General features: G+C 33.7%; 1 protein-coding gene across 5 annotated transcripts in view; it reads left to right on the forward strand.

The window, feature by feature from the left end:
- Window positions 1-6,516: 6,516 nt before the first annotated feature.
- The window catches only part of LOC149555557 (anthranilate synthase alpha subunit 1, chloroplastic-like), a 165,264-nt gene continuing 145,042 nt past the window's right edge, over window positions 6,517-26,738 (forward strand). The window contains exons 1-4 of one of the 5 annotated variants that reach the window (XM_089829671.1): window positions 6,517-6,939; window positions 7,068-7,116; window positions 9,997-10,054; window positions 18,911-18,985. The gene's annotated coding sequence lies outside the window, so the exon portion shown is untranslated. Of the gene's footprint in view, window positions 6,945-7,067; window positions 7,117-9,996; window positions 10,055-18,910; window positions 18,986-26,738 lie in introns of all 5 variants that reach the window. The other 4 variants (XM_089829672.1, XM_089829669.1, XM_089829670.1 and 1 more) reach the window with 4 other exon arrangements.

A 26,738-nucleotide genomic window follows, 5' to 3' on the forward strand; every position in this document is an offset into this window, starting at 1 on the left:
TACATATGTATATATATATGTATATATACATATATATAAATTATGTATATATACATATATATACATATCTATAATATATGTATATATACATATATATACATATGTATATATATATGTATATATACATATATATAAATTATGTATATATACATATATATACATATGTATATATACATATATATACATATCTATAATATATGTATATATACATATATATACATATGTATATATATGTATATATACATATATATAATATATGTATAATATATATATTATATATATGTATATATACATATATTATATATATGTATATATACATATATATGTATATATATATGTATATGTATATATACATGTATATATATATATATATATATATATATATATATATATATATATATATATATATATATATATATATATCTATATATATACATATATATATGTATATATATGTAAGGAATTTAAGAAATTAATAATAAAAAACATATTAAAATGTGAAAATGAGCATGTCTTTTTAGATTTTAAGTGAGAAAACACATTTTTATATTCGGGTGTCAATCCACAAGTTAATAATATTCTTCTTATTTAGGTGAAGAATTTAGGATATAATTTTTTTGACTAATTTATTTAAATAAACAATAAGAAGTAAATTCAAAGATATATTTTTCATTTTGCATAGTTTTTTTGGATTTTTAGAAGTTTACAATGTTATCTATTAATTTGATTATTAGAAATTAAAAAATAGAAAAAGTATTAAATATCTTTTTTTTTACAATTAATAAAAATAATTCATATTATATACATATATATATATATATATATATATATGCAAGGAATTCAAGAAATTAATAATAATAAAAACATATTAAATGTGCAAATAACCATATCTTTTTGAATTTCAAGTGAGAAAAAAACATTCTTTTAAATTGGGTGTTTTCTATAAGTTAATAATATTCTCCTCATTTAGGTGAAGAGTTTAGGATATAATTTTTTTGACTAATTTATATAAATAAAAAATATGAAGTAAATTCAAAGATATATTTTTCACTTCATATAATTATTTTCTATTTTTTAGAAGTTTAAAATATTATAAATTTATTTGATTATTAAAAATTAAAAACTAGAAAAAGTATAAAATATCTTTATTTAAAAAAATAAAATTAATAAAAACAATTCACACACACACACACACACACACACACACACATATGTGTGTGTGTGTGTGTGTGTGTGTATACATGTATATATATATATATATACATGTATATACATGTATATATATATACATGTATATACATGTATATATATATACATGTATATATATATACATATACTATACATATACTATATATACATGTATATACATGTATATATATATATATACATATACTATACATATACTATACATGTATATATACATGTATATACATGTATATATATGTACATATACATATACATGTATATATATGTATATATACATATACTATACATGTATACATATACATGTATATATATGTATATATACATATACTATACATGTATATATATACATGTACATACATATACATGTATGTATACATATACATGTATATATATGTCTATATATATACATGTACATACATATACATGTATATATATGTATATATACATGTACATACATATACATGTATATATATGTATATATACATGTACTATACATGTATATATATACATATACTATACATGTATATATATATACATGTATAGTATATGTATAATATATGTATATATATATATACATGTATATACATGTATATATACATGTATAGTATATGTATAATATATGTATAATATATATATATGTATAATATATGTATAATATACATGTATAGTATATGTATAATATATGTATAATATATGTATATACATGTATATACATGTATATATACATGTATATATACATGTATAGTATATGTATAATATATGTATATATATATATATACATGTATATACATGTATATATACATGTATATACATGTATATATATATACATATATTATACATATACTATACATGTATAGTATATGTATATATACATATATATACATGTATATATATACATGTATAGTATATGTATATATACATATATATACATGTATATGTATGTACATGTATATGTATATGTATATATATATATACATGTATATATACATGTATATATACATGTATATATATATACATATACATATACATATACATATATATGTATATGTATATATATGTGTGTATATATACATGTATATATATATATACATATACATGTATATGTATATACATATATACATGTATATATAGATATATATAAATATATATATATGTATATATACACATTATATATACCGTCATGACATATATACCAATAGACAATTACCACCATCCATGTCATGGGATCTCTCATTACATTAATCCAAGGATTGACACTTCATAAAACAAAAATTGGTACTAGTACAATAGAAGAACAAGGTCTGACTTTTATAACTATATCAAGAGTTAAATCACTAAACAACCTTCATATAGAGTCACCATTCTCTTTTGATCAATATTCAAGAGTAAAAAACAAACAATATACCATTATTAGAAGAAAAAAAGAGTCTCAATTGCAACAACTTTCAATATATGAATCCATGTGTGTTTACTTCACCAATTTTTGAATTAGCTATATTTATGCATTTCAATATAATCTTTCCATAATGTATAAAGTTATTGTGTTGTAGGTATCTTGAAAAGATACCTCTTGTGGCAATGCAATACAGTTTATTGATTTATGCATATTTCGGCATATCCAATATCAACTATCATGTTTATGTAGAATAAAACTAATTAATACATATGTGTTTTGTGGAGAAACTAATGGTAGCATGCTTTGTCTACACAATTTTTTTTGTATTATGCCAAAGAGTTTCAAAAATACACAAGGTGAAGCCTCACCACGAGAGTATCAAAGAGTAAAGTAATAAACCATAAACATTAGAAACAAAAAAGGAGGACTAATAAAATAGATCCTTATGAGCATCCACCCATGTTGTCCAACCTAGACTACCCTCCATCCAAACAATGTTCTTTTGGTTCTGCATTTAATTGAGCAAGAGGATCATGTTGCCAGTGGTGTTTTAATTAGTCCTCTTCACTTCCTTATTCAACTGCTTGATAGCTTGCTCAAAATGTTGGAATTTGTCCATGATATGCCTCCTCCATAAGTGCCCATCCTTGAACTTAACGACGAAGAAGGTGGTGTAACTAGTATTGAGAAGTCTTTTAAATTTGTCTTTACCAACTTTCATAGTAATACGAACCTACAAGAAAATTTTAAACTAAGTGAGACTTTGAAAAGACTCAGTAAGAACCCAAGGAATGTTCTGAAACCTTTCCTTGTTCATGCATTCGTAGATTTGCCAAAGAATTTTAGAAGAAAGAATGTTCCAGAAAAGATTAGTATCCTTCTTAATCCCATCAATATGACCAGTAATAATTTCAAAAATATTAAACTTGGTAGGAAAAAAGATACCAAACATGAGCTAGATCTCTTTAGAAAAGCTACAATCAAAGAAAATATGCCTTCCACTTTTTGGAGTTCTACAGATAGTACAATAATGCATCTCAAAAAGGTCCTTTCTAATGGGGAGTCTATCCAAAATTTACAGCCATTTAAAACATTTGTTATTAGGATCAATTGTGCTTTTCCATGGCTTATCAAAGTATTTATTCCAAGAGGATACATCAAGATTAGTGTACCAAACTTTATTGACATCAGATCTATAAGATTTCCACAATCCATTAACATGAGTTAAATTTTTTTGACATCGTTGATGATGGAATCATTATAATCAATAACACTATAGATATTCTTGGCTTTTAGCCTAGTTATAATGGTTCTATCCGACCATTTAATGTTCAAAAAGCTGTTGGAGTTAACATGACAAATCATCCCACATAATAAGCCTGTCATTTTCAAAAATATTAGCAAATTGCGTATCCAAAATTTAGCATTCTTAGGGAAACCCCTTTCAATGTTACTTCTAATAAGAACTTTCCAAGAATCATCCCCATCCAAAGAGTGAAAGATCCATTTGGAGGCAAGAGCTAAGCCCCTAGTTTTAAGGTCCTTCAGCCCTAAACCCCCAAGGAGCTTATCAATGTGACACCACTCCCATTTAACATCATGGAGCTTCTTGTTACCTTTGCCAACCGACAAGAGATAGTTCCTGATGGCCTTTTGAGTTTCAAAGATTTGGTAATTATTAAATATCCAGGCAGAGACATAATATTTGTTGTAAGAGGAGAGGAATTTTTGGCAAACCTGGACTCTACCAGCCAGGGATAAAGGTCTGTTGTGCCATTTATTTAACTTTTTGGTGATTTTTTCCTTAACCCAAAGCCACGTATCTTTAAAAGAAGGTTCAATAGAGAAAGGGATACCAAGATACCTAACAATATTGTGAGGACCTCCCCACTGAAAATTAAATTTTTTAAACTAGTCAGGCGATCGATCCTCCTATCCAAGACATATGGGTTTGGAAACAAGCCCTAGAGAAACTTGTACAACCTTGTGAAACTCGATAAACCGAGCCAAAACTTCCTAAAAAATCTAATTAAGGAAACTAAAAGGATAGCCAATATGAAAGGTGTAAATTTTAGGTGATGTCTATGCAGATACCACCATTCATTAGGATTTTTAATTAATAAAAAAAAATTAAAAAAATGTATTCTAATTTAGTTTAATTTAAAAATTATTTAAAAAAATTGGTGAACATGCAAAATTTCAACAAACAATAAATGTTTTTTCTTCTATATTTCTTATATGAATTTAAGAATATGAATGTGACTATAGTGGATTTGATTGTTATTTATGTCAAATTAAAAAATAAATAAATTATTTTTTGTTGTTTACATTTCTTTTATATCGATTAAATATTGGCAAAAATATACATGGACAACTATCTTATGTGGACTTCCACCTTTTGCCATATCTCCGTACACACCCCTTACTTCTTTGGGTGCAAGTGCTAGTGAAAGTTAAAATCGGAACTTCAGATGGCATTTCAGAATGTTTTAGGAGCGATATCGAGGTCAAACAAGGTTGTCCTTTATCTCCTACGTTGTTTGGTTTATATATTGACAAACTGGAAGAGTGGTTAAACATGCAAAAGGGTGAAGGCATTCAGCTAGGTGAATTTGTTATAAAGCTGCTCCTATATGCGAACGATCTCATTTTAATTGCCAAATTTGCCCATGGTTTGCAAGATCATCTATCTTCTCTTGAGCGCTTTTGCGAAATGGTGGGGATGTAGGTCAATATCAGCAAGACTAAGGTTATGATTTTCTCTAATAATAAAAAACAACACCAACATGAATTTTATTACAATGGAAGTGTTCTTGAAGAAGTTGCGGAGTATAAATACCTTGGCATCGATTTCAACAAAAAACTAAGCTGGTCTAGCTGCAGGTATAAAAGGATATTAGGTGGGTGGAAGACTTTTTATGCTCTTCAGAATAGGTGTCATGAAGCAGAGTTGTGGGATTGGAAAACTATTCAAACCTTGTTCGGTCTTCTTGTGCTGCCAATTGTTCTTTACGGGTGTGAATTATGGGCCAGCAACACTACTATAGCACAATGGAAACAAATCGAAAGAATCCAAAAGCGCTTGACCACAAGCAAGTTTAAAATCAAAAGCACTGTTCCATATGATATCATGCTAAGTGAAATGTGGGCTGCTCCTATTGAGGCACTTGCTATGGTTTGCCTTCTAAGTTATCTAAAAAGAATCAAAAAAATGGAAGAGGATAGATGGCCTAAAGTGGTCTTTAGTGACACACTATGTCAGCGAAAAAGGACATGGATGCAACAAAACATCAAATGGATGAGTAAATGAAACATTCAATTCAATATGTGCCCCACAAATAATAAAGAAATAAAGGTCTTTGTCATGGAGAAATTCTACAAGAGAAATTGGAGAAGCGAGATCGTAAGGAAGAAATTATATTATCTAAATGAGTTCAATCCTGCTTGTAATCAACTCCAAAAAGCATACATAGGAGCCAACATTTCTTGGAGGGCTAAAATTCTTATTGCTCAGCTGAGAACCAACTCTCATCAACTTCGTTGTGAGACCGGACGTTGGAAGAGGCCAAAAGAGGCTTGGGAAGAAAGAATTTGCATATTCTGCAATTCTGGGAAAGTGGAAACTGAACAACACTTTATTTTAGAATGTGAAGCCTACAAGAGTAGTAGAGATAAATTTGTGGACACTATATGTGACAGTTCTTGGCATAACCTATTCAACGAAGAGTACATTGAGCAATTGGGTGGACTCATCATCATCCTACACAAGCAACGAACATTGTTACTTAAGTCTGCTTGAGTTGTCTTGCTGTCCCATAGGCTATTTTTTTTAGCCTCCTAGACGTTAAAATTTTATGTACGTATCTATCTATCCATGTTTAGCCATCTATTGAAATACATGCCTAAAATTATAGGGCTCCAATCTAAGCTGACACAGCTGTAGACTCGCGGCTAGATCTGCCGAAAATTATATTATAGGGCTCCAATCCAAGCTTCCATGAATGTGATCAACGTCCCCACTTCATCACAGATCATAGCCTCTGCTATTCTATGGGCAGAGATATATTTAGTATAGAGAAATATATGTCGGGGATATGGAGTAGGGTGGGGAGCCGAACAGTGGAGTACTAAAATGAAAGAGGCCAGGCATTTTATTTTTTCTGCTTAGTGGTGCATCGTGCAACCTCCAAATTGGCCATTCCAGAAAATCTGGCATTCGTCATTAATATGTTGCCATCTGTCAGCGAAAAATTTACAAAGATCATGAAGGAGTTAATTTCTTCAATGTCTGCACTATATTGTTTGAGGAGGGCATAGAACTGTATTTGTTGAACTGCGTAAGGTTTCATTTTCCGTTACATCCACTTTGAAATACTGTGTAACATTTCAGTTTGTATTGTGCTTTCTATTAGTTTTTTGGTTTTGCAGGTAACCGTATTGTGAATAATATTACTTGCTTTCCCAGGATACGAGTTCTCCGTTACCACATTCTGAGATTTCTACAGTCATACCAGGTTTGAGGAGTTGACACCAAATTTTGGGCGCATATTGATGTTTCTGTTAATTTGTTAACAGGTTATCCGCGTTATGTTAAAAGCCGAGTGAAGCACGCCAGTTCTAATATTTTCCTAGATACTATAACAAGTTCATATTGTTCCATCTTTGTCATATTGTGTAGCTTTCACGGCGAAAAGGGTTTCTGTTTTTTTGGGTAGCTTAGATTATTGATTTTTTCGGTACCTTTTGAGATGAATGCTCTGTTTTTGCCCTCTACAGTTGTCATTTCTTGCGCAGCCCTACCTTGCATTACAAACCATAAATTTCAAGCATGTTGTAAATATGCTGCATGTTCAGCGGAAGGACTCCAAGGGAGTGTCGTTTGAGGCTTGAGGATTCATCAAAAGCAGCCCAGGAAGTGTTTCAGAGATGGATACACGACTTTACATAAAAAAACCCATCTTTTGGAGGAGATACACTTATGTATATAACAAAGACCGCTATTTTACTTCAATTTTGCCAGAGCTATCAAGCTGAGGATGTAGGAATATGCCCAGCTGCAAGCTACAAGACTGCCGAAGGCACAACACTACTCAATAGTTTTACGCTTTCTATAATGGCACACAAAGCTCAGTCGCTACTTCTCCAGGTCTATGGTTACATGTTGATCACTGCAGTACAGAGAACCATGGCCATGAGAGAGCATGGATCCCCTTGTAAAGGCATTGGTAGAAGGAGAGATTTACATGTCAGGGTTTACTCACCCGTCTCCTCTTCCTTCTAATGCTGAAATGGCCTCGGACGAAATCTTTTGTGCTGCGATTGGACCCCAATTTTTCAAATATACTTGCTTTGGCTTAGCCAAATTTTTAATATTCTTCTTCCTGTGATAAAGTCCATATCCTTGTCTAACTACAATACCTTTCCTCATCTTATTTAAAATCAACATCTTATTTAAAATCAAACCATTTAATCTTCTTTCAAAACCAAAATCAGTCCTTGAAGTGAACGTAATAAATTGAAACGGGGAACTGATTCTGAAAGTCCGTAAATACAGAGTATAAATCAAGGTCCTATTAGAAGTGTGCCCAAATCTTAAACCGATTTGACTAATTATAAGCATGTATGAAGAATCGACTTTAACAATATAGCTACAACAAATTACTGTAAACCAATGACTGGTCAATTGAAAAATCATTAAAAAGGTGTTCTATTTAAATAGTAAACAGAGCATATAGAATTAGAAAGTCTTGCATATCGGGACATTATACCAAGCATTCATAACTGAAAACCAATACCGGATATTAAATTATAAACTGAACCTTTAAGAAAAGAGCTGAAATGTCTGATATGAAATCGACTATAAAATATAAATGAACCCATTAAAATGCCATTAGGTTCAAATGCTTTGTAATTGAAATCTTGATTCTTGAATCAATATCACCCCTCATAATAACAACTAAAAACAAATTCATCTGGATTCCTTAGCAGCCTGTATAAAGAAGACCGATACCATGGTTTATCAATAAATTAAATTAAAATCTGATTCTTGACCGGTTCTCTCTTAACATTAACTGATAACAAAGTTCACGAAACAAACCATGAAAGATTGTTTGCTTTGTCTTTAATTTTAATGTCACTTGCTATGACTGGCTGTAGAACTTGTCTTTTCTAAAGTTCTTGTGTAAGCAACTGAACTACGTTTTGTACATTTAGTTGTGTAGATGCTGCTGAGGATGAAATTCTTTGATATGCATTTTCAGCATGAAAAAATCCATTTATTAAAGATGAATATCATAATTTATGTCTCTGCCAAATGTTTTTTACATTCCATTACAAGGCCTGGTATCAATCCCATTAAAGGCTGTCGCGGACTTGGGAGGGGTAATAGGATGCTATTTTGTACTGTAAACATAGGGGGTCAGGCGACTGCATAGAAATATTTATATTTTCCTATTGTGTGTTGTGCTTTTTAGATTGTATGAAGTTTGATCAATGACTAGAATGAATATTGTCGATTATTTCTTAGCTTTATATGTAGTATCACAACTTTTAGAAGTTAATCCAAATACTGAAGTATATTTTAAGATGTCAATTTTGTGAAGCTCGAAATTAAGTAACTGACAGAACCTTGAATTAATATGAACAAGATATACTGAAATGTGTTAAAAGCCTCATAGTAAATACCTTGTGCATATTTTAAGAGTCTTTCAGAGCTAATGCAACATGACAGTAGCAAACTGTACATTCAAACACTTTTTCAAAGTTTCTATGCTTTCTCATTGAACTCATCAAAATAAAATGGATTAAAATTTATGAACTTTCCACTATGTCCAATCTATGAAAATATGAATTCAATGTTTATAAGATATGATTTATGGAATCATGTAGACTACTCAACAAAGAGCCTGTAAACAATTGACTATGGATTCTCAAATTTCTACATTAGCAGAGAAAATATTGCATGCTGTAAATAATACTTCCATTTTAATAAAATATTATGTCTCCATGAATTTTGGATTTTTGGTGCCCCATGTACTCCCCTGCAACAACATAATGTCAGTTGGCAACATACCATTAATAAGAAATTCTTCGTATGCAATAAAACATATGAATGATTTGAATTGGGAACTTTGGTAGAGTTTTTTAATCTTAATTGCAGCACATTGAACAATACTGCATTATAAATAAACTAGCTTTAGAATATAGGATGAGTTTTACTTTTGCTGTCCTAACTTTAGATTTGCATAAAATAGATACATTGATTTTGACAAGAACATAGAATTGACATTGTAAAATTTGTCCAATCTTTCAGTAACTTTATGTGAATTTCAGTCCTTCATTACAAAGTATCATACATGTTTACATCATGTTCTTCCATTTTTTTCCTGCTTCAGGCACTGAAGAACATAACGCACGGTACATTGAAGGAATTTCTCTTCTCAACTATTCAAGGTAGTTGCAATTGCTACCATTTGTTGTTACAAAAGTAAAAGTATTGTCACTAATTTTTGTGTCACATTTTTATTGTGGTTATATGAAAATACTTTGTAAATATGACTTGAAACTGCTTGTATTAGCACTTCATTTTTGGCTTCATCCACAAATGACTAATACATTTCCAACCAAATCTAGTACATTAGGAGAGACATCAGAAAATCCAATTGTAGTAGAAACATACAAAGAAAATGACAAAGTAGAAAACATATCAATTGACAACACTCTTGACAATGTGCATTGCTTTCGAATAAATTCATTTAACAGCAATGGAGCTCCTTCAAATACTGACGAAGCTGCCACCTCTAACAAGTTGGAGCAGTGTGATTTTTAGGCAACTCTTACAAATCACGTTGCAAAATGAACATCGTTGCAAGGAGCACTTGCGGCTTAAAACAAATTATTCTCAAAACTCCCTTCCTAATTTTATTTTAGTTTACACATTTACTCTATGTTCCCCCAAGTTTCTGGTACGGGGACGGCAGGACGGGTTTCCGGGACGGCAAATTTTTTTAGGCGATTTTGGGGACGGGGGGGGGGGGGGGACGGCTATATATATATATATATATAGGGAAATTTTAAAATATACATTGAAATTTGTAAACATACATGTCATTCATATGAAACTAAGCACAAAGCATGTCATTTAAACATAATAGAACCATAATATACAAAATTTGAATGCCATCTACGAAATAATATCCGATTTTACTATTTAAGTACCCAATTGTAAAAATGCATATTAATACAATATCAGAGAACATTGAACAATGAACACTAAGTTATTAACAATTGTCAATATCATAAAACTCATAATGATAAGCATGATAAATCTGAAAATCAAAATCAAAATATGCCCAAAGCTATAGGCCCAAAGGGTAGAGGGCTGCCATAAAGTAATAAAAATCATATTATCAATGTATCATAATCATGTTCATGTTCAACACAAAAAGCAAAACATAGAAAATGAAGCAGACTGCTGCTCCTTATTCTGCCTCTACTGCCATGACATCAAAATCAGAGTCCTCCTCACTGTCATCCTCCACAGGAAGCGTAGTCTCATCTAATGGAACCCCAACCAGTCCTGGTGCTGTGTCATCCTCATCTATCTGGGCCACATCCTCAGGCTCAACATCCCATCGCAAAGCTGGTGTTTGCCTATACTCTGGAGTCTGACGATCGGCAAGTCGAAGAGCATGATGCACTGTCACTAGCTTTTCCGCTCTTTTAGAGGTAAGTCTATTCCTTTTGATAGAGTGGATATATGAATATGTGGACCAATTCCTCTCTGTAGCTAAGGAACTAGCAACCTATAAAAGGAGGCGACTGGCAAGTATCTTTAACTCAGGTGTATCTCTTCCATGCCAGGTCCACCATCCAATAGGATCCCTTTGTGCCAAAACAACTCTATCCAACCTTGCTTGTGGCTTACCCAAGTTTGGGCCACGAAGGTTGGTGAAGTCAAGGAACTGTGCACGAAGAGTAGAGGCATCTTGAGCTGAATACATCTTATCAATTGCTCTTGTGAAGCCATCCAAAACTTTAGTATCATCACATGGGAGGCCCCTTCCACCCAATTGTGCATACCATTTGGGATTTAGAGCAAAGGCTGCCATATGAAGCGGGGTATTCATTATGTTCCACCTCCGCGTCACAATAGGCCTAATATGCTCCTCATAAAAACCCAATGTAGAATCCTTTGCCGCAACAATTCTCTTCATCTTACCCAACATGCTATCAATAGTCTCATAGATCTCTCCCAAACTAGGAGGATTAGTATCAGCATATCTAATGACATCAACAATAAGTGCTATGACAGAGCAAATATATCTGTAAAATCAAGATGCTAACAAAAATAAAAATCAGAATTAGAATTTTAAGAATTTTAAGATTATTAGTAGGAAAATCAGCAAGCAAAAGACTAATAGTAAATTTAAAAATCAACAACTTACTTCATTGTGGACCAACTCTCATCAAGGATCCTTTGCCTCACCGCTTTTCCTTTAGAGGACTTAGAATGAGACCATCGTCCCCATTTTGGATTCACCACCATCAATTGAAGGGCCTCATACACCTCAATCATCCTCTCCATCAAGATGAAATATGTGCAATACCTATAGCAACAATTAAAAATTAAAAATTTAAACTTAAACATTAATAATTAAAATTTAAAACAAAATGCATCACATGTAGGTAAACTTATAAATAATTTTTTAAAATAACTTAAAGTTAAAACAAACTAAAAGTAAACTATAATTATAATTGACATACCTTGTCTCGGCTGGTTTGAGGAACTCCTTCTTAGAGAAGGACCTGAATAGAGCAAGTGAAGTGTGGTGGTTGCAAATAAACATTTGGACTTCTCTAGCTTCTAGCATCGCTTGTTTCACCCATTCAATCTTCCCTATGTCCTTCAATGCATTGTTCAAGGAATAAACACAACAAAGGGTCCAAAATATGTGCCTATAAGCACCCTCTATCATCAAACCCGCTGATTTGCACACAGGTGCAGAATCTGTGATAACCTGTACAACATTAGAGGGCCCAATCTCCTCTATGGCATCTCGCAAAATGGTGAACTGGAAATCCGCATCCTTCTTCTTTCCTGAGCAATCTATGGCTCTCAAAAAATAAGAGCCAGCAGGGGATGTGACAATGATATTGATGAGTGGACGATGTCCAACATCGGTTCACCCATCCATCACAATAGAGCAGCCTGTCCTAACCCAAGTGTGTCTCATATCCTCAAATAACAAAGCAACCTTTGAGTACTCTTCATCTAGGATAGTGGTTCGTAGCTTATGCTCACCGGGGGGTACAAATGAGGAATTCATGCTCAAAATATCTTTCACCATTTATTTATAATAAGTGGAACGGGCTGCATTATATGGGATACCATTAGCAACAAAGAATCTACCAATGGATGCCTCACACTTCTCCTTTGCTTGTGCATTAAACATACTTTCCACCGAGCCCTTCTCATCACTACCTATCTTTCTCTTCCCTCTAGACCCTCTAGGGCTGCCACTAGTACCAATGGCGGATGAAATATGCCTAGATGATTGTGAGGGAATGGATGGTGATGTCACTGTCAAATTTTGCCCCTCCATTTCAGCCTCTAAGTGCAATCTTTGGCATTCTAATTTTTGTTCATCGGTTAGGTTAGGACAAGCTTTGACTCCTTGGCATGAAACACCTAAAAAATGTGACTTTACTCTTGTATAGCTGCCCCTAAAATCATCAAGACAAACATGACAATCCCACACCCTAGTCCCTCTCGAATTTTTTTAATCTTTTGGCTGAGGTGTGACATATTGGAGAAGAGGTTTTTTTCTATTGAAAGGACCTTCTGCAAAATTCTTCATAATGGCAGAAGGGCATTTAAACAAATCAGCTTTAGGATTGGGTTTTTGCCTAGTGTCACTACTAGCAACATCAACCTCTACATTTTCTTCTTCACTACAACTACTTGTACTCCCACTACTGCTCATTGTGTTTAAATATGCAATTGAATAAATATATGAGCTGAAACAATGAAAAAATTAAAAAAAATCAGACTTTGCAAGCTGCAAATTTATTAAAAAAATGATAGATGAAAGCACAAAGAGTTTTATACGTACTTGGTGGACAAAATAGAAGATCAAACCCTTGGTCAAGCTCTTGGAAGCAAAAATATTACCTCCTCTACTAGCAAAATGAAAACTTCAGCTGGCTGCAACATAAAATGAAAACCAAACAATTGTTAAAACAACTTAAATGTGTGGAGTTATATACATTTTAGGGTTTTTGGAGGAGTGGGGCCCACTAGCCGACCAAGAAGGAGGCATTAAATAATTTTAAAATTTTTTTAAAAAAAGTTTTGAGCATACAAAAAAGGGGGACGGCCGGCCGTACCCGGTACAGTCGGGGGACATCTAGACGTCCCCTTTCCGTACCGGGTATGGCGGCCGTCCCCCTTTTGTCCCCCCCACGTCCCCAAGTTTCCAAAACGTCTCCTGAAAAAAGGGGAGATTTGGGGACAGCTGGGGGACGTCCCATACCCGTCCCCCTCCTCGAAACGTCGAGTTTAAGGCCGGGTACGCGTCCTCGGGGAACATAGCATTTACTTAAACAATAACCCTGAACAATTATTTGTTGGAAAATTAGTTCAACTCAATGCCTAAATATTTGATTATCTAACCAAGAGGCAGGGACTCTAGCTGAAATGGAGCACTTGTTAAATATTGTGAAAATTTATGATCTAAACTATCATATTATTTTTTTTACATTTGTTTACTATAAACATTACAAGTAATTAATACGGATTGTAGGAATATATTATTTTTATTATTTCTAATAAAGTCATCAATTGAACATAAGCAACTAATAAAGTATTATAGAATTATTTAATCTTATTATTGTTCAATTAAAACATTAGTTTTCACAATATCATCATATAAAACACATAGATAATACAATGAATCTAAGTACCCAACATAATAAATCACAATATATATAATTTTTTTAAAATCTTAAATAAATAAATTAATAAAAATATTGAAAACAATTTAATAACATTAAAATAAATCACATTAACATTATAAATTTTTAATATAATAGTAAAATATTAAAAACCAAATGACAACCATCATCATTAAATATATTATTTATATACATAGAAAAATCATAATAAATATTGCTTATATACCAAATCCAAGATTAACCAATCTTATCTATAATGATTTTTTTTATACATTCAACCATTTATAAACTATTAGGGAACGCTTATAATTATGGTAAAAACGTGCTACAAATCTTTCCTTGTCAAGGTTTTAATTTACATAGGAGAATAAATGTGAAAAGTTAGGAACTATATGCAAATCTCGTTCAAGGCTTTTAAAATGTTTAACAGAACGACTTGACTGGCTGCAATAATATCCTGACGATCCCATGCAAAATACACAAATAAATCTTGAGAAAACAAATGTATTGGAAGTTACAGAAGGAACGATTTGGCCTTTTGACTCAGTAATGGTGCATTCATTTCATTTGGAGTTCTTGAATAGATAAGCTGCTGAAAACATCGCCTTTTACCCTTGCTCAACAGTAGTATTTATTTATCTGTTTTAGAGGTGATCACACAATCCAATGGAGGAGGTGACCACACCAACTCAAACTGATAAAGAAAGGTATGTAAGAAACTGTGTACTTAATGATTTATCTTACATCAGTTCCTAAGATAAAATGTGCAAAAGTTTATATTTGCACGAGAAAAGATGCATTAGAACATATCTATGAAGAGAATAGTACAAAGGAACCATTTACATCTTGAGTGTTGGACATCAGTAAAATTGTCTATATTGACTAAGCATTGCGATATGGACTGAATACCTCGATGTCAAATTGATGTATAGGCCGAGTTAGATGGAATTGAACGCGCTGTATAATGGAGACCGAGTTCAGAAGTATAGTAACAACCGAGGCAGCTGGATTCCACCTATAACAGAGCTCAGCAAAAGTTTTGAAGTTCTATAAGACTTTTTCAAGAGAACTGAGCTTTGATACCAATTGTTGGAAGTTTTAAATGGGAAACAAGAGATTGAAAGGGGGGGTCAATCAAGATCTTAAAATCTTTTACTGATAAAACAATTTACTGTATTCACACCTAATCCATCTCATACTATAAAATCATGAAGTGTAATATTGAAATGAAATCTTATTTAAGAATAACAACCATGAAAATATCAACACATAACACAAAAGATTTTGGTAACCCAGAAACACTTTAAGATGAAGGTAAAATTGGGGTGGGGATGAAACCCACAAATCTTTACTGCTGCAACAACAAAGTTAACTTGTTAGGGTTACAATTTGATCATATCAGATGACCTACCCTTTGAGGGGTTTGCTCTGTCAAAAGCGTTTAAGATTGTTAGGCCTTACCTTGTTAAAGGATTTTACACTTACAATAAAGTAAGGACTCTTTAAAGAGATTTAAATAGGTCTGTTACAACCACTTTGTTAAGAGATTTGCCTTGGCTCTGTGATGACTTAGTACCTGATCCTTTGGTTTGCTTTGAAAGTTAATCACGAATCTCCTCTCTTCAATATTTCAAATTGATCTCCTTATTTGATATCTTAGTTTTGTCCTTCATTGCTTAGGTTGCTCTATCTGTTCTCCTTTCAAACTTAGCCTTCCTTGCTCTGTTATGTCCTTGTTCGCTCCTTTACTCGCACTTGTCTACACACGCTGATCACACATTCTTATACTTCAATCTTAGGGTTAGAACCCTTCTTAAATAGATAATCGTAGAAAGTTCTAGATTTTGATCAACGATCCATATTGCATCCTTTTGCCGTTTATCCTTTGCTTTTGTGATTGGTTAATCTACTTTCCTTGGGATTAATGCCTTTTGACAAAATGTGTAATCTCCGTCGTAATTGTCTCTACAATCTTTAAATGTTGTGTAGAAGTCGACTAAAATGATTTACATAAGTGTTTGTGCCATTACAAACTCATATGTCAAAATTGTTTTACTCAACATTTGAATGTTCAGACACTCGGTCATAACTAACATTCATGCTGTCACTTGGCTTTTATACACTCGACATATTCTGCTCATTCGACAATAACAAACTTTCCAGTTGCTCGGTTTTCATTGTTGTACTCTGCTTGTATACTTGCTCGGTCTCTACTAGGGTGCTCAACAACCTTTGACTTGCTCGACATGTTATGAAAAATAAACAAGTCCTTTGTAACTCGGCCTTCTTTGGATAGCTCGGTCACAATGATGACTGACCTATGCTGCTTTGAAAATGACTAAGTGTTAGACACTAATAGGCAACTCAGGCGTAGAGATCGACGATCTCCCCCTTTGACATTAGTGGCAAAACACTTTGTCATGAGTTATCGTTCCATACAAAAATAGTACTACCCCTGAGACTGTAACTCGGTCTTCAAAACTTATTTTTGCTATTCAATATGTACATGTCTTGCAAACATCTGATGTTGACTCATCTGATAATTATGTGTCATAATTTTTGTCTTCCCTTTTGTGTCATTTCCCCCTCGTTTCTCTTTCGGGTTTATCTTCCGCCTTGTAGATATTCATGAGTATATTTTCCCCTTGTTTTTGTCACTCATGACTTGGGGTTTGTAGGGGTTAGCTTGTACTTATCCAAAAATGTTTGATGACTAGCCAAAATTTCTTCAAGTCCTTTATTCCATCTTTCCTTTGCTGATTCCATGACTTATATGTGAATTTCTAGCTCAACAGCTAGATAAATTAAGTTCTCTATAGTTGAAAGATGTGTATCTTTCTTCAATAAATTCTGGGCTATAGATAATTCCCTTTGAATTATCTCCAAATGAGGTAATTGAATTGAAATCAGTTTATTTCTTATGCGACTGTCTCTAGCTATTAACTCGACTAATATCTATTGACCAAATGTCATCTTATTATATGAAGGTGAGCTTGAACTTGCGTTCTTGCTCAATGGAATAGTACATGCCTTCATATCAACTTGTATTAAATCAATAAAACGTTGATTGTCCAATGTGAAGAATTCAACATCACAAAGTTTCATATATAAAGAATGAATAATCTTCAAAGTTTCTCCCAGCTGATTGGCAAGGTTAGAATATTCCACTTGCCTATTTGCAAGTTCCCTTGAGACTTTCTCCAAAACTTTGTGCTCAAATTTCTTCTCGGACCATTTCATCATTTTGTCATTAGTCTCAATATCTTCTGTTTGAACTTTATCAACTATATACAGTAACTGATCCAAAATTGGATGTTGTTCATTAACATCAGAGATTCCAAATGCATCAACACAAATATCTTTGATGTTATGTAATACCTGCCTCTTTTGTGTTCTCTCCTCAACTGTTCTTGCTTCACCTTGCGGCTCAGCAAAGTTTGCAATTCTTGCATCTATTCCAATGTTAAGTTGTTTAGATCATATGGGTAAAGTGATCCTCATCTAAACTTATTGACTCTTCTGTCTAATCATTTGTATGTGCCACTATCTGGGATCGAGGGGTGCTATCACTGGGTAGTGATATCTGCAGTTATTTTCCCTTTTCACTTGATCTAGATATCTGCCTCGGCTCCTGTTGAGTAAATTTAACCTGTTGTACAAGTGTAACAATCAATTTCTTTGCTGGCATGACACTTGGCAGTTGTATAAGAGCTTGGATAGCCTCTTGTTCTTTGGGTTTCTCTTTTTCTGCCGTCTCTTTCCCTTCTTCAACTTTCTCATTTGATTGTCCCATTGTGACACAAGTAAATTGTGGAAACACAGTTATAGCCTTGCCTTGTTGCTTGCCACTTATGTTAAAAGTAACGATGTAACATGAATATCATTAGTTTTAGCACTTTCAATCCTTAATTTGCAATAACATTGGATTGGCGCATAGTAATGAGGTATTTGATGTAATATTTTTCAGATCTTCCGTAGTCAGTACATTTGGATTCATTGGGAATGAATCTGAAATGTCCTTAATTATGACATCATCTTGTTGTTCACACCTTTCTACTAATTGCCTTATTTCTGCTGTGAGTTTGGCAACTTCTTCATTCTGCTCTTCTAGCTCAATTGCATCTTTTCCTTCTTTTTCTTCTTTGTCTGTCAATGGAATAAGCAATCCAAATGCTTCCTTCCATATACAAATACTCTCTTGCTTAACTTCATGAGTTTTATTCTTTAAAATTTAGTAGGCCCTTTCCTTAGATATGAATTTCTTTACAAAATCTTTAAGAGCTATAGACATATGTGTCTTTCCCAAATCTGACATAGCTTGTGCTAACGTTGTTTCCTATATTTGTTTTTCAGTGAATAATGCCCACTTCCACTTAGCATCTAATTTATTATACAAATCCTCTGGAATGCCATCACCTAGCTCTATAGGTGTGTACCTAAACTTGATCATCATATCTAACATAGCTTTTTCAAGTTTCTCTTGATCTTCTTTATTTAAAGAATCATAATGAATATCTTTAAACTTGCAAAACTTGCTGAATCTTTGATCTTTTTACATATCTGGTTGATAGTCATTGGAGGCAGTCTGGTTACAATCTATAGTTTTCTTTGATTGTTAGAGTTAGTTTCTTCATCATCTTCTTCCTCCTCATTTGTCTTGATCAGTTTTCTTCTTGACCTCTTAGGTAGGTTTTGCTTGGGTGATTTGGCCGACTTACTCTTTGATGGACTTTCTTTTCCTTTTGCAGCCAAGCACTGAGATGCCTTCGATCTTGTTATTACTCTTCTCTTCGGTTCTAGCGGTGTAATAACTTTCTTCACAACTTTCTTAAGATCTTCTTTTACCTATGGATCAACAATTATTATTTTCTTCTGCTCTGTTGCCTTAGGCTCGGCAATAACTAGCTCTTTACCTTTGGTTTCCTCAGCTTTAGTTGCTTCTTTTGATTCTTCATCTTCGCCAAGTTTGCTCTCAAGATTTTTAATTATCTTCTTTCTTTTCTTATCTGTCTTGTGCTCTTTTGGTTATGGTGTTATTCTGCTCTTGGGAATATCATATGTGCTGAATGGCTCAGCATTCACGTCAACCTCTTTTGATAATAGTGCAGTCACCGCTGCTGTAACTTCATCAACATTAACCTCATAAGGCATAGGCCTTAGGCATGCACCTCTTGGTCTTACAACCTGTGCATATACAAAATTTGTATTTAACATAAAACATATATCATCAAAATAATTTTCTACAATGGACTTAGGAATTCTCATTCGGTTTGTCATCTTATTCTTGAATTCCTTAAAAGAATTGTCCATAATTGCTTCAAAATTTTCTCCTAGTTGGCTTATTAAGTCATTTATTTGCTCCATCACTAGTCTGCTTTTGTCCCATGTTATTGTGCCGACGGTAGGAAAAGAATTTTGCATGTAGAAAAATATATAGACAAGTAAGGAACCAAACTTACATGATGTATTTTGGCTTTCCTCATTGCTCCAAGAATTTTTGACAATCGTTGTAATTGCAACTCAGCAAGATCATAACTATGATCCTTCTTCACAATTTTGTTACCGAGGTCCACTGCAATGCATGGCACATTGTTCAGCCGGCTCGACTGATAGAATTTGTGTGGAATTAAACATACTTCAAATTCGACAACTGGGTCTTCAATTCCATCGATTGACATACCATGACCGTTCCATTTTACTTTTGTCGATTTTTTCAACATCATCTCTTGTAGCGCATCTCATTGTCTTTAGCCTATCTAGGGTAGGGTAACCAGTAACTCGGTGTATGATGGTCTTGTTAATATTGATTGGTCCTCCCTCTAACAATATCTTCATATCATGCACACGATTCAACACAATTTTTATCCATTCATTTTCAAAAACCTTGGGAAAAGCTAGGGCATGGGTAAGCCCTTTCTCGACAACAATCTTGTGCTCATTCTTTAATACTCCATTATCACATAGCTTCCCATAAGCTATACGTAGCTCAAAGTCTCCAATTTCTCCTACTTCGCACATATAACATGATCATACATCCTAAATCATCAGTACCTTTAGTGGAATTGACGTTAGGGTGCCAAATTCGTCTCTAGTCAATGCGAAGTTCAGATAATCTTTGAAATTTGGTGGACACTGATCGTTCCTTACAATCCGTGCATTGCTTTCCTTCATCATTTCTTTGGCAGTTGTACATGCGGAGGATGCCATTTTCAAACTAGGGTTTTAAAACAAATTTGCTTCAACAACCTCAAAAAAACTTAGCTCGGTGCTGAAAAGTTTACTTACTAAATTCTCTCAAATTGCCAACAACACGCTGCGATTCACTTGTTTTGTCACTGAATTCGCCTTGATTGCCTCTGAATTGTTTGTGCACTCAAATTCGCTTCGTGAAGTGAAAGATGAGTTACCAAATTTGATATGTACCTTCAATCTTTGTCAATTAGGTCTGTAATAAATGTGTTTGTACTTTGGTAGGTGCATGACAACTGTCTTAGAGTTCACAAATTGTATTCTCGCTTCTTCCCAAATACTCAGTCACTATTAGCTTGGTCAATGTCATCTCTCGGTCTATATTGCAATGCTCGAGTAGTATAGACTGAATTATTGATGCTCGGTACTTGATAGTGTAAATGATTCACCTTCATTTTTCTTTCCATAGATTTGTTCTAATGCATCTTTCTTTATTCAGATATGAACTTTTTCACACTCAATGCCTAGGACCTGATGTGACATAAAACATTAAATAAACAATTCCTTACATACCTTCCTTGGTTAGTTGCATGTGGTGTGATCACCTGATCCATTGGATTGGGTGATCTCAACTTTGCTTGATTCACTACTTCCAGCTTCCACTATCTCTTTCCATGTTTTCTTTACCTCAACTTTTCCTTTTCCTTTGTCATTTCCATTGTTTGGTGCTGGTGCTCAGGTTCTGCAGTTCTTACTAACATGTCCAAACTTGTGACAACTGAAGCAAACTAGGCTTCCATTCAACCATTTCTTGTAATTTTATCTAGAATGTGTTTTAATGCAGTTCTCTGGAATGTGTCCTTACTCTCCACAATAATGACAATTATACCATGTGTTGTAATCCCAATTGTGAGAATTACCTTGTCCTAGGTGCATGTGTTTGTCCTTTGGATGTCCAATTGGATTTTTCTTTTGATCTGCTTTCTTGAGCTCCGTGTCCATATTTATGATAGTTATAACAATGTCCTTCAAATCTAGGTGAAGTCGGTGCTTCACTTGACTTTGACCTGCATTCATGTGCTTGTTGTCCTTGTTTCTTGCAATTAAAACATTTAGCAGTAAACTTAGGTTTTGGGTTTTGCATACCATTCTTACTTTTGTAGATGTTAGCAGTATGTCCAATTTTACTACAATGATGACATGTAGGTTTGCCTTTGGATTTTGCATTTCTTTGTTCTCCACTCTTTGATGATTCTCCTTTCTTAGTAGATGAAGAGTGCTTGATATGTCCCAAACCAGAAGTATCTCTTGACGACCTTGGTGATCTCATCAATTCTTTAAAGTATTTGACAGCTTCACTTGGTTTGTTCATTCTTTCTAGAAGCTCCTTCTCAGATCTCAACTTGTTCCTTAGTTGATCATTCTGTGATCTAAGACTTTTAATCTCCATGTCCTTCCTGTTTAACTCCTAATTTACAATTATCAACTGATTCATCATATCCAGCTGATTGTATGTAAGCTTCTACACATCAAATGATCTTTCTTCAAGTCTGGTAGTCATTTGTCTTTTATCTTCTTCAGCCATGATTTTGTCTTCTTTAGCTTTCTTCTTTTGCTCAGTCACCTCACATAGAGTTACTGATTGAATTTCTTGTTCTCTTTTGAGTCCTCTTAACTCTTTACTTAGAATGTTGTTCTTCTCCAATAGATCTACTATTGCTGCTTCACTGTCACCAGTATTTCCACTTTTAAGAAGTCCTTGTGTATCATCTTCCTTGTAAAGTGTTTCATTTTGCTGAATGGCCATTTCTTTCCTTTTTCTTAAGGATTTCCTCAACTCTTCTTTTGCTTCTTCAAGTTGTTGTAGTACGATCTGGATTTCAATCATCTGGCTCTCAATGATTTTTCCCATTTTATATTCCTCCATTTCCAAGATCTGATCCCTCAAGCGGTTAGATTTCTCTTCAAGAGAACTGAGCTTTGATACCAATTGTTGGAAGTTTTAAATTTAAAACAAGATATTGAGAAGGGGGGGGGGGGCGGGGGTGAATCAGGGTCTTAAAAACTTACTGATAAAACAATTTACTGTATTCACAACTAATCCATCCCATATCTTAAATCTCATACCATAAAATCATAAATTGTAATACTGAAATAAAATCTTATCTAAGCATAACAACCATGAAAATAACAACACATAACACAAAAGATTTTGGTAACTCAGAAACACTTCAAGATGATGGTAAAACTGGGGTGGGGATGAAACCCACAAATCTTTACTGTTGCAACAACAAAGTTAATCTGTTAGGGTTACAATTTGATCATATTAGATGATCTACCCTTTAAGGGTCTACTTTGTCAAAAGCGTTTAAGATTATTTGGTCTTACCTTGTTAAAGGATTTTACACTTACAATAAAGTAAGGACTCTGTTAGGAGATTTAAATAGGTCTATTAGAACCACTATGTTTAGAGATTTGCCCTGACTTAGTACTTGATCCTTCAGTTTTCTTTGAAAGCTAATCACGGATCTTCTCTCTTCAATATTTCAAATTGATCTCCTTATCTGATATCTTAGTTATATCCTTCACTGCTTAGGTTGCTCTGTTTGTTCTCCTTTCAGACTTAGCTTTCCTTGCTCTGTTCTGTCCTTGTTTGCTCATTTACTCAAACTTCTGTACACACACTGATCACACATGCTCATACTTCAATCTTAGGGTTAGAACCCTTCTTAAATAGATAATAGTAGAAAGTTCTAGATCTTGATCAACAATTCATATTGCATCCTTTTGCCGTTTATCCTTCTGATTTTCGGATTAGTTAATCTGCTTTCCTTGGGATTAATGCCTTCTGACAAAATGCGTAATCTCCATCTTAAATGTCTCTACAATCTTTAATTGTCGTGTAGAAGTTGGCTAAAATGATTTATATAAGTGTTTGTGCCATTACAAATTCATATGTTGAAACTATTTTACTTAACATTTGAATGTTCAGACACTTGGTCATAACTAACATTCATGCTGTCACTCGGCTTCTATACACTCGGCGTATTCTGTTCACTTGGCATTAACTGACTTTCCACTTGCTCGATTTTCACTGTTGTACTCAGCTTGTATACTTGCCCGGTCTCTACTGGGGTCTCGACAACGTTTGACTTGCTCGACATGCAATGAAAATGAACAAGCCCTTTGTAACTCGACCTTCTCTAGATAGATCAATCGTTGTGATGACCCACCAATGCTTCCTTGAAAATGACTAAGACACAAATAGGCTACTTAGGCATAGAGATCAACACCACCTTTAGTGGACATGTGATTCTGTCTTGTGTGAGTGATAAGTTATCTCTTGCTTATCTCCTAGTTATCATTCCTTGCCTTTATATGCAAACATTTCTACATTGTACTAGTTGATTATTGTAGCCCACTCAGTTCTATTATTCCATATCGATAAGAATCAATTTGTTCTTGTCTATCTCTCTCTTCTTTACACTATTCATTGGGCTTCTACATCTTGGCATATTGACTTAAGCAAATTCTCACATAATGCAACGACTAAAGATACAAGGTTTTTGATTTTCTTTTTAATATACTTTAGGGTCCCATGAAGTGTAGAAGTAGAGGATACACAAATAGAAATTCTTCTTTGTCTACCTTCATCAGATGAGTTCTTCATTTTTGTTTTTTTATGTTTAATAGTGTTTGAAGTGTAATAGTAGAGGATATACAAAAGGCTAGATGTTAATTTGATAAACATTAAAAAATAATAATAAATGTTCAGAAACCTAAAATACCGTCACCTTAAATGTAAAGTCAAAACCTAAGCCCCTAAGTGCTAGTTTTAGGGTTGTCTAACTACTATTTTGAGTAAAGACAATGGTTTAACAACCCTTAAGGAAACGTTTTATAACCATAGATGGTCATATGATTATAAATTTCAGGTTTAGAAATGAGTGTGTAAAATAAAAATGCAAATCCCCAAGTATGAATGGTCAAGGCTTACCTTGAAATCTTGAAGACTTGATTAATGCATATTGTTGATTGATTAGGACGGAACACTTGCTCTTCCTCTTATCATTTCTTGCTCTTACTAATGTCCTTACTTGTGTAGCCTTGACCTCTTCCTTTGTTGTAGCCTTGCTCAATGGTTTGATGATGAGTGAGAGAGGTGGGATCTATATTTATAGGTTTGTTTTATTGTTTATGGTGTGGGTGGGGTCTATAAATTGCTTTTGATAAATATAAGTAGAAAAGTCAAGGGTACTGACCCATACAGACAAGCCAAAAGGCTCCCATAATGTGTTAAGGTTGTAGTTAGTGGCCTAAATCTAAAAAGATTTATTTTGAAGTGTGCGACTTGGGTATGGGTGGATGTTTTTGTTTGTTTGAGGGCATTGATGAGTTCCTTGAATCTCTTAGGGATTTCTTGGGGTGCCATTGATGTTCCTAGTAGGGGGAAATATCCTAGATATGATCTCTCTTTGAGAGACATCCTTTGTCTATTGGTAGTGGTGGGGGCACATGAGGTATACCTCCACGACATCTTATTCTCTTAGATAGTCCCTATATGAGAAATGGTTGGTCTTTTTTTGGAGAGATGCATCCTCATGGAACATTGAAAAAAAGAAAGAAAGATATCCATAAGGGCTAACCTACAAATGTTAAGCCCCAAACTAGTCCAAACATTAATAGACTTGTGGTGGAGGGGGTGGGGTAGGGGGGTAGGGGCTATGTAATGCAATAGAAGGTAGGGAACCAAATTCATTAAGCTTCAAGTTGTTAGCATTTTTGGACATGTTGGGGTAGCCAATAATATTAGTATTGATCCTTGTAGGTTTATTAGAATTTTTTATTAATTTATTAATCTTTTGAATTTTTAAAAAAGTGGGTAAATGCTTTAACCTAGATCTATGAATTGACGAGGCCACAAAGGGGAGACCTCATCCCCATGGGATCCGAACCTTCATGGCAAGGACAATAACACGACTTAACCATCAAAACATGCCACTTTTGACAACATATTAGAATATTAGTATCACTATATAGTAAAGTTTATGTTTAGACTTGTACGCAATAAGTAATAGGTCATTAATAATGTAATTGCTGTTGATGTTTGATAGGTTTTGTCAGATAAACACACACACACACACACATATAATTATTTGTTTAATGAAAGGGACATGTCTATTCATGGCTTATACTCAATATAAATGTAAGTGATTATTGTATTTGGAAAACACATACCATAATATTGCAATGCCATTATATTTGCAGCATCGATCTATGGAATTTAACATGGTATCAAAGCCAACTGCAAATGTAATAAATTGTTCAAATACATTTTATAAAGAGCACCAGTTTAATTCACGACGACATCTTTGTCATGTCACAGTGCTTACATATAGTTTAAGGAGAATATTGAGAAAAATGTTTCCGAGATTTGAAAGCAATGCAACAGTTGTAGGAGACCATTTTTGGGATTGGGCCTTGTAAGGACCGTCGAGAGGGCCCAGTTTGCTTCTAGGCTCCCAAATCTGTATTACTGTCGCATCCATTTACCTTTAATTTTGTCATATAAAATTGTCTGCTATAACACTTTTGGTATTGTACTGGATTGTTTCGGCCCTTTCCTAATAATGATTACATCCGAGGTGCTTACATTCCTACATGCCTTATCGCATCTCATGCTACCAACTCTTCTCTTTGTTTACCAGACTGCGGATTAGATCACTCTGATTTGCAGATTGGGCCATTCAAGATGGGCACCAAGTATGATTACTTGTTCAAGGAGTTGCTTGTGGGGGATTGCATAGTGGGAAAGTTACGTCTTCTTAGATTAGCGGAGGAATCAATCATACCTATTTAATATTTGCAAGAAGAATAAATGCAAAATATAGGGGATAATATATATTAACTTAATCTCCCCTGAAATACCATGAATGAAGGGGATGAACCAAGAAATATAAAATGTGTTTGCATTATTGACAATAAGGGTGAA

The sequence above is a fragment of the Cupressus sempervirens genome, chromosome 5 (genome assembly GCF_028749045.1).
Source record: "Cupressus sempervirens isolate cs-2001-9-10 chromosome 5, ASM2874904v1, whole genome shotgun sequence".
Classification (NCBI taxonomy): domain Eukaryota; kingdom Viridiplantae; phylum Streptophyta; class Pinopsida; order Cupressales; family Cupressaceae; genus Cupressus; species Cupressus sempervirens.